The sequence below is a fragment of the Chlorocebus sabaeus genome, chromosome 24 (genome assembly GCF_047675955.1).
Source record: "Chlorocebus sabaeus isolate Y175 chromosome 24, mChlSab1.0.hap1, whole genome shotgun sequence".
In the NCBI taxonomy this organism is placed as follows: Eukaryota; Metazoa; Chordata; class Mammalia; order Primates; family Cercopithecidae; genus Chlorocebus; species Chlorocebus sabaeus.
Genome location: NC_132927.1, coordinates 58,025,001 through 58,033,185, shown reverse-complemented (window position 1 = coordinate 58,033,185; position 8,185 = coordinate 58,025,001).

The window sequence follows — 8,185 nt, the reverse complement described above, 5'->3', positions numbered from 1 at the left end:
GAATGGTGTGAACCCAGGAGGCGGAGCTTGCAGTGAGCCGAGATGGCGCCACTGAACTCCAGCCTGGGTGACAGAGCAAGACTCCATCTCAAAAAATAAAAAATAAATAAAAAAATAAGATGAGTAAATTGAGGCAGAGAGCAGCTTGCTCAATATTATACAGCTAGTCCATAGCTCTAGAGTCTGCTTTTAACTACTGTACTATGCTGCAAAGAGAAGAAAATTAAAGGCATTCTTGTATGTATTCTTGCTTGTATGCATTCCTCTACATATGTATTCCTGTCTATGTAGGAGGAGGGTAGGAAGACAAAAACAATCTAAAATGCTTAATTTATCATGCACATTTAACTGTACACATATAATTTCATATATAAACCGAAACACTTTTAGATTAAAAGAGGGTAGAATTACTAATTATCACAGGGTAACAGAAATAAACTGGGATTTTCAAAAGTAAATCAAGACATATGATCATCCTGTATCTATATGTCTCAACTTAATAATTGGGATAGTATTATTATGGTAATCAATAATATGGTAGATAGCCTTGGTTGAGGAATATGGTTAATTTCTTTATTTCATATAATAGTAGAGAGCTATATATTCAATTATGTGTGTTGGGAATTAAAAGATTGCAAATGGCAGAAGGGAAAAATATCAAGAAACAACTAAATTAACATGAATAAAAAGGAAATGATTAGTAACTTGATCAAACATACAAAATTAAAGGAGAAAAAGAGGAAACAACAAAGTGAAATGAAAGGAATAAAACTAAGTTTTCAATTCTTAAATTAAATATAAACAACCTAAATTTTGTTATTAAAAGAGGGACTATTGGCCAGGAGTGGCGGCTCATGCCAGTAATCCCAGCACTTTGGGAGGCCAAGGAGGGCAGATCACTTGAGGCCAAGTGTTTGAGACCAGCCCAACCAACATGGCAAAACCTCATCTCTACCAAAAATACAAAATTAGTCAGGTGTGGTAGCATGTGCCTGTAATCCCAGCTACTTGGGAGGCTGAGGCAGGAGAATCACTTGAACCCTGGAGGCAGAGGTTGCAGTGAGCTGAGATCGTGCCACTGCACTTTCAGCCTGGGCCACAGAGCAAGACTCCCTTTCAAAAAAACAAAAAAGAGACTAACAAATTAATTTAAAGAACAACAAATGAAAATAGGATAAATGTTATTGTAAGAAAAAAAGCAAAAAAAAATTAAAATAAAGGCATAGAACTAAGGAAGATAAATTGTGTTTGCATGTATAGATATATTTATATATATTTGTATATGTGTGTATATATATTTGTGTGTGTGTATATATATACATATTTACTTATACATGGAACACAATTTAGCCTTAAGACGTAAGGAGATCTTGCCATTTGCAAAAACATGAATGAAACTGGCGAGCATACACTAAGTGAAATAAGCCAAACACAGAAAGAAAAATATTACATGATCTCACTTATATGTGGAATCAAAAAAAAAAAAAAAGTTAAGAACATAGAAACAATTGAATAGTGGTCACCAGAGGTGTGGAAGGAGAGAAAATTAGGAGATGTAGGTCAAAGGGTACAAACTTGCAGTTACATAGGATGACTAGGTCTAGAGATCTAATGTACGACATGAGGACTGTAGTTAATAGTATGTTGTAAATTGAAATTTGCTAGGAGAGTAGATTTTATTATTAAAGGATTTTCTTATTAAAAGAGTAGATTTTCTTATTAAAAGAAAGTTATTATTATGGAAGGTGATGGATATGTTCATTTGCTTACCTTTAGTAACCATTTCACTATATCTGTATATCAAAACATCATGTTTTACACCTTAAATTTGTGCAGTAAGAAAATTATATAGGTTTTTTTATATGAGGTGACTCACAAAAGGGGAAGATAGATGATAAAATAGACAAAGCCTTGGCATGTCTAATTTATAATAAATGAGACAGAATAAACACAAAATTAGAAATAAGGTATGATTTATAAAAGATAATATTTTTTCATACACTGCCATGTCGACACCCATCTCCTTCATATTGTGCTAGATAGCTAAAGCCCAGAGGCAGATGTGAAAGAGGAAGACTATGGCCTGCACCAAGCATGACACAGAGCAGACAGCAGATGATGGTGAAAGGGCCCTGCCTACCAAATCAAGAGTATCTCTGACCGGGTGCGGTGGCTCACGCCTGTAATCCCAGAACTTTGGGAGGACTAGGTGGGCGGATCACAAGGTCAGGAGATCGAGACCATCCTGGTTCACGCGGTGAAACTCCATCTCTACTAAAAATACAAAAAATGAGCTGAGCGTGGTGACATGTGCCTGTAGTCCCAGCTACTCCGGAGGCTGAGGCACGAGAATTGTTTGAACCCAGGAGGTGGAGGTGGCAGTGAGCCAAGATCGTGCCACTGCACTCCAGCCTGGGCAACAGAGTGAGACTCCATCTCAAAAAAAAAAAAAAAAAAAGTATCTCTACAGCTGCTTGTATTGACCAGGGATTAAGGACCAAACCAGACAATGGATGTCAGCAGATCCTGTGTGGGCATATGACCGTGAAGGCTAGAAGCCCCCTCTCCCCCACCACACACACAGCCACAGCAATACATAAATCCTCCTAAACTTAGACCTGATGAGGAACCCAGCTAAATGAGAATCTTAAAAAAATTGCTATATTATAGAAGAATGAACAAGTACAATTCCTTGCACACCTGATCTTGTGCTATGCAAGTCTTTCAGCTTCTTGTTAATGCATTCTATTTAACAAGTTTGTTTCGGACAATATTATTTCTGTTTAATCTAACTCCCTTGCTAGCAAGAAAGCTTAAAGTTCTGTGAAATCAAAATATGTAATACTGCATTTCTCACTCCCAAAATGATTTCAGTGTGAATGACAGACAGAGAGAGAGAGAGAGAGAAAGAGAGAGGCTGTACTTAGCTGATGACTGAGGTCTTCCTAAGGGACAATTTTATTCAACCCTAGCATCTTATTAGCAGTAGAGAATAATTAAGAAGGAAGAGGTTTGAGGGACTAGAGATGACGCCTAGTAGCCTTGCAATCAGACCATCTCAAAGTTAATTCTTAATTTTGCTTGAAAAATTATAAATTTCCATTTATAATATGCATATTTTAAAATTAGGAAGTCTATACTTTTGTTTCAGTTGGCTTCTACTTCTTAAAGCCACAAGTAGGCTGCCAGTCCTTGTTACTTTAAGTTCAAGTACCAAATTAATACTAAAGCCAACTCTGAATAATTTTTTAATTAATACACAATGGAATGTACATATTTAATTGAGCAAATCCATGAAAAGCTCAGCAAAATGTTCACCCTTTATGTATAGATACAATTTTGTCTTATACTGAGGGTACGTACTTTAAAAACAAAAAAAGTGGACTTTAATGAAGCAAAATATTTTCTACCAACCACCAACTGTGAACCTAGTTCATAGATATAGCTAATAGCAATGCAGCCTATCAACTGATTTCCTGTTCAAATTCACCTTAAATGTTTTTCATAACTACATGTATAGCTAACAATTCATCACAGGACTGATCTGTCTTCTGCCCCAGTGTCTATAACTGATGAATTTTTTTAATGAAACCAATTTATTTGAAACACAGTACTATAAAAAATAAATACAAATGTTTCCCTGAGAAAATTGAAAAAACAAATACAGTTTGACTTAGTCACACCTCCAAGCCATTGTGGTAGGCCAAGATACAGAACAGAACTTGATTCTTAAAATCATTTCTAAGATTTTAAATATTAAAATAATTACTGGGCCAAAGTCATGGTCCCTAGGAACCAACCCCAGGCACTACCTGTGAAATGCAGATTAAAAAATGATGGGAGAAAAAGATTGAGATGCTTAACTTACGAATGTAAAGGGGAACGGGAATGGTTAGGATAATTACTACTCTAGGTTGGTATTAAGAATGCAGAGAACTGGCCAGGCACGGTGGCTCACGCCTGCAATTCCAGCACTTTGGGAGGCTGAGGCAGGTGGATCATCTGAGGTCAGGAGTTCGAGACCACCCTGACCAACATGGTGAAACCCCGTCTCTACTAAAAAAAAAGACAAAAAAATTAGCCAGGCATGGTGGCGCACACCTGTAATCCCAGCTAATCAGGAGGCTGAGACAGGAGAATCACTTGAACCCGGGAGGCAGAGGGTGTAGTGAGTTGAGATCGAGCCATTGCACTCCAGCATCATGGGCAACAAGAGCAAAACTCCAGCTCAAAAAAAAAAAAAAAAAAGAAGAAGAAGAATCCAGAGAACTGCCTAGAAAATAAAATTTGATTTAAAAGGAAGTTTTGCTAAAGGGGTATTTGAAGAAAATCTCTATTAGAATCTCAACAAACAGAAAATTAAAGACTATGTGAAAAAGCAAAGGAAGTAGCAAAACAATACTATCAAACTACTATCCATAAATATACTTGTAAAGAATTATTTTTGTTGTTGTTCTGTGGAATGCCAAAAGAACCACAGTGAGCCACCAAGCAGAGATTCATCCTTGCTTGATCCAAGGCTCTCTGTAAATATTTTCCCTGGGTAGTCAAATAGTCCCATGGCACCAAATATATAAAGGCAGATAAACAAGCAAGAAATAACAACTCCAAGCCTGGCCACCCATTAGCCCAATGCACTCACTCCATGATGAAGTGAGGTTGACTTAGGACAAGAAGCAATGATGTCCCCATCCAATAAAAACTACAGGCAAAATTGAAACAAACTGAATGTAATTTTTGGTCTTGAGTTGTTTTATTGGCAAGAACTCTCAAATTTAATGTTCTTGCCCAGATGTGAACGTGGAGAAGCCAGTTAAGGCACAGCTCCTTCCCTGTTTCATCCCAAATGGAAGTCCTGGTATCCTAGGACTTGCAACTGGTTTAATATCAACATAAAAGCTGGGAGACCTTTGTTAAGATTTACCACCAGCCGTCAGGGCGCTGTGGCTCACGCCTGTAATCCCAGCGCTTTGGGAGGCCGAGGCAGGTGGATCACGAGGTCAAGAGATCGAGACCATCCTGGCTAACACAGTGAAACCCCATCTCTACTAAAAATACAAAAAAAAAAAAAAAAAAAATTAGCTGAGCGTGGTGGCGGGCACCTGTGGTTCCAGCTACTCAGGAGGCTGAGGCAGGAGAATGGCGTAAACCCGGGAGGCAGAGCTTGCAGTGAGCTGAGATCGTGCCACTGCCCTCCAGCCTTGGCGACAGAGTGAGACTCCGTCTCAAAAAAAAAAAAAAAAAGATTTACCACCAGCCACATACCAAAATATTTGACCATTTCTCAACTGCTTGCAGTATCATAGCAAAAAGGAGAAAAATAATAGAAAAGGAATTCCCTGCTACCATCATCATCACATTCAAAGACAGACACATTCATTTTGGGGGGTTTCCATAATGCATTCTTGCTGCTCAGCATTTTGAGGGTCCCTGGAATTCTGCATTAAAAAGTCAGGTGAATATGAATCTAGAAACTGCATACTTTCACTAGAATGTAAACTGTAAGAAGGCACGAAGCAGTTCTGTATTTTCCTACGAATTTTTCAAACCTAGACATATCAGGTGCCCAGCAAGTGTCTCCAACTTATGAATGATCAACTAAGGGAAGTGTGAAGGCAAAATGTACCAAAGCTAAAAGTCTTCATGTTATCCCTTGGGCCTCTATTTAGTGGATAAACCTGCAGTATGTCCAAGAGAGGGCTGTAACATTGCTCAATTCTGAAGCATAATAAGGAAGAAATCTAATCAGGGCCACTAGAATTCTGAACTAGTAATGCTCAGAAAGCTCCCTTGATTCTGATTAAAGTTACCCTGAACATATGGAAATTAATAGCCACAAAACCCTGATACTGAATAGGAAGCAAGATAACTTGGTCCCTACAGCTTTTTTGGGCTTTGTCAGTAAAGGATACTTTGAGCTGTAAGCAGTGGACTCCCAAACCAAGATTGGCTTAAACAATGGATTTTTTTTCTCATATGACAAGAAATCCGGAGGTAGGTGGTCCTGGTTTGGGGACACTGTTTCAGTGCATTATAAAAGACAGTCTTTTCCATCCTTCTGCAAGACTATTATTCACACATTGATTCTTCATCTCTAGGTTTTTAGCCTCATGCTTTCAAGATGAAAGCTTAGCTCCAATCATAAAATCCTTGTACAACACTTCATGGCAAAAAAAGAAAAAAATAGGACCATCCTCATTACCATTTTTCGTCTTACCAGGGAGCAAAATCCTTCCCAAATTACCACAACAGATTTTCTTATAGGCATCATTGCCTAGAAAGAGTTCTCATGTGCATTCCTGAAGCAATCACCAGCAAAGGGAATTGGATTATGCTGCCAGTCCTAGAAAAAATATAATTTATCCTCTGAGGTTGGGCAGTAGCTTATCTTCCACGGGAGAAAATAAAAGGTAAGGTTTTAAAAATAATAAAAGATGGAGTGGAAATCAAGTTTAGATAGGTAACTAAGAGTGACTTTCTACATCCTGAATTACCTTTTAGAACCTTGTGTGACCTGGAACCTTGGTTCATCTTCTCCCTGGAAGATTCCCATCTCCCTTATTCTCACATTTCTCCTTGAAATAGGCTGAGTGAGTCTTATGCTCTCAATGTAACCAAGGAGCCTAATCTACACACTAGGGAATTAAAAAGCAGTCATATATTTAATGAGTATACTTTTATGTATGCATATGTATACATACATGTACTTGTATGTGGAAATATGTGTGTCTATATATGCAAGTGTATAGAGCGATATCTACACACACACACACGCATGCACACGCACACACACACACAGGTTTACATTAACGTCTATTGCCATGGTTGAACTTTGAAAATTACACTGAACCCTCTAATAGAAGTGACTTCCCTTGTAATGTACTTACTCAACTATGTGACAGACCATGTGATGGCCTCAGTCTATTTATCCAGGGATTTCCCATCAATCAGCACCACTAAAAATAATTACAATTTTATTTAAATAAACCCAAAACTAACAAAGGATGGAATTAATTCCACTTCTGGCTTCCTCTCCTTTCATTTGCAAAGAGGTGTTTCAACTGGTATCCAACACCCTGGAAGCTCTCATTTGGTCTGAAAGTCATTAGACTACAGCTATCAGCTAATGAGGCAGTAAGTGTTTGGAAGCAGCCTGAACTACTTCAGCGTATCCAAGTTAAAATAAGGCAAATTAGTAGTAAAAATCAAATGGGTTTAAACTGTGAAGTGAGTGTGAAAACTATTCCCCTGAAAAGTGGTATTGGGTCAAATTGCTGCACTGGGACATTGGAGATGATTTCAACTTACAGAAGAAAAAATGTTACTTGTAATGAATTTTATTCTTTAGAAGGCAGTATATCTTAACTATTCTGGAAATCCAAAGATTTTATTCATGGAAGAAAATATACCTAGAGAGGTAAGAATATATGGTTTTCTCATGAAGGAGACAGAACTTATTATTCAAACTGGACTATTCTGGGGAGTGAAGGTGATTACTAATTACACTAGAATAACAGGTGTAAACCAGGGACATCCTTAGTATCTGTCTGTAGGAGAAGGGCCAAAAAATGATGGTTGAGAAGGCTCTCTATCCCCAATACTCATGAAAATCTAGAAGTCTGCTTTTTCAGCCCATTTTGAAGGGAAGAAAAGGAATTAAGTTTACTTAGTTATTTACATGTGGCACTGAAATCAAAGAAAATTAAACCTCCTCCACTTTCCCCTCTCCCACCCACACAAAGAAAGTCCAATTCTTAAGCAAGTGATGAACCAATATTAACAGAGATATGAAAGAAATAATATAAAATCCAACCTCACATGCAAGTGTTAGAGAACTCAAACTCATGGCTCGTTAGCTGAATTTGGTCCACAGATGTGTTTTGTTTCACTTCAGAGATGTTCTCTTAAATTAGAGTTATTTTCCAATATAGAAGGATTAGAATATTTCACTTACATATTTGCATTTCTAGCTTCTCTTGAAAAACAAGATCTGACATCAATGGGTCTACATGACTGTGCATGGCAACGGTTGTTGGAGCTGAACAGTTGCTATCCCGTTGTCTTAAATTGACTTAGATTGAGATGGGAGTTGTATGCAAAAGGTTGATTGGTGGTTGCTCCTGAGAGATACATTGTGAGAAGGTAGGGGGGAAAAGAATTTAGCAGAGGAAGAAGCTGGCCTGAA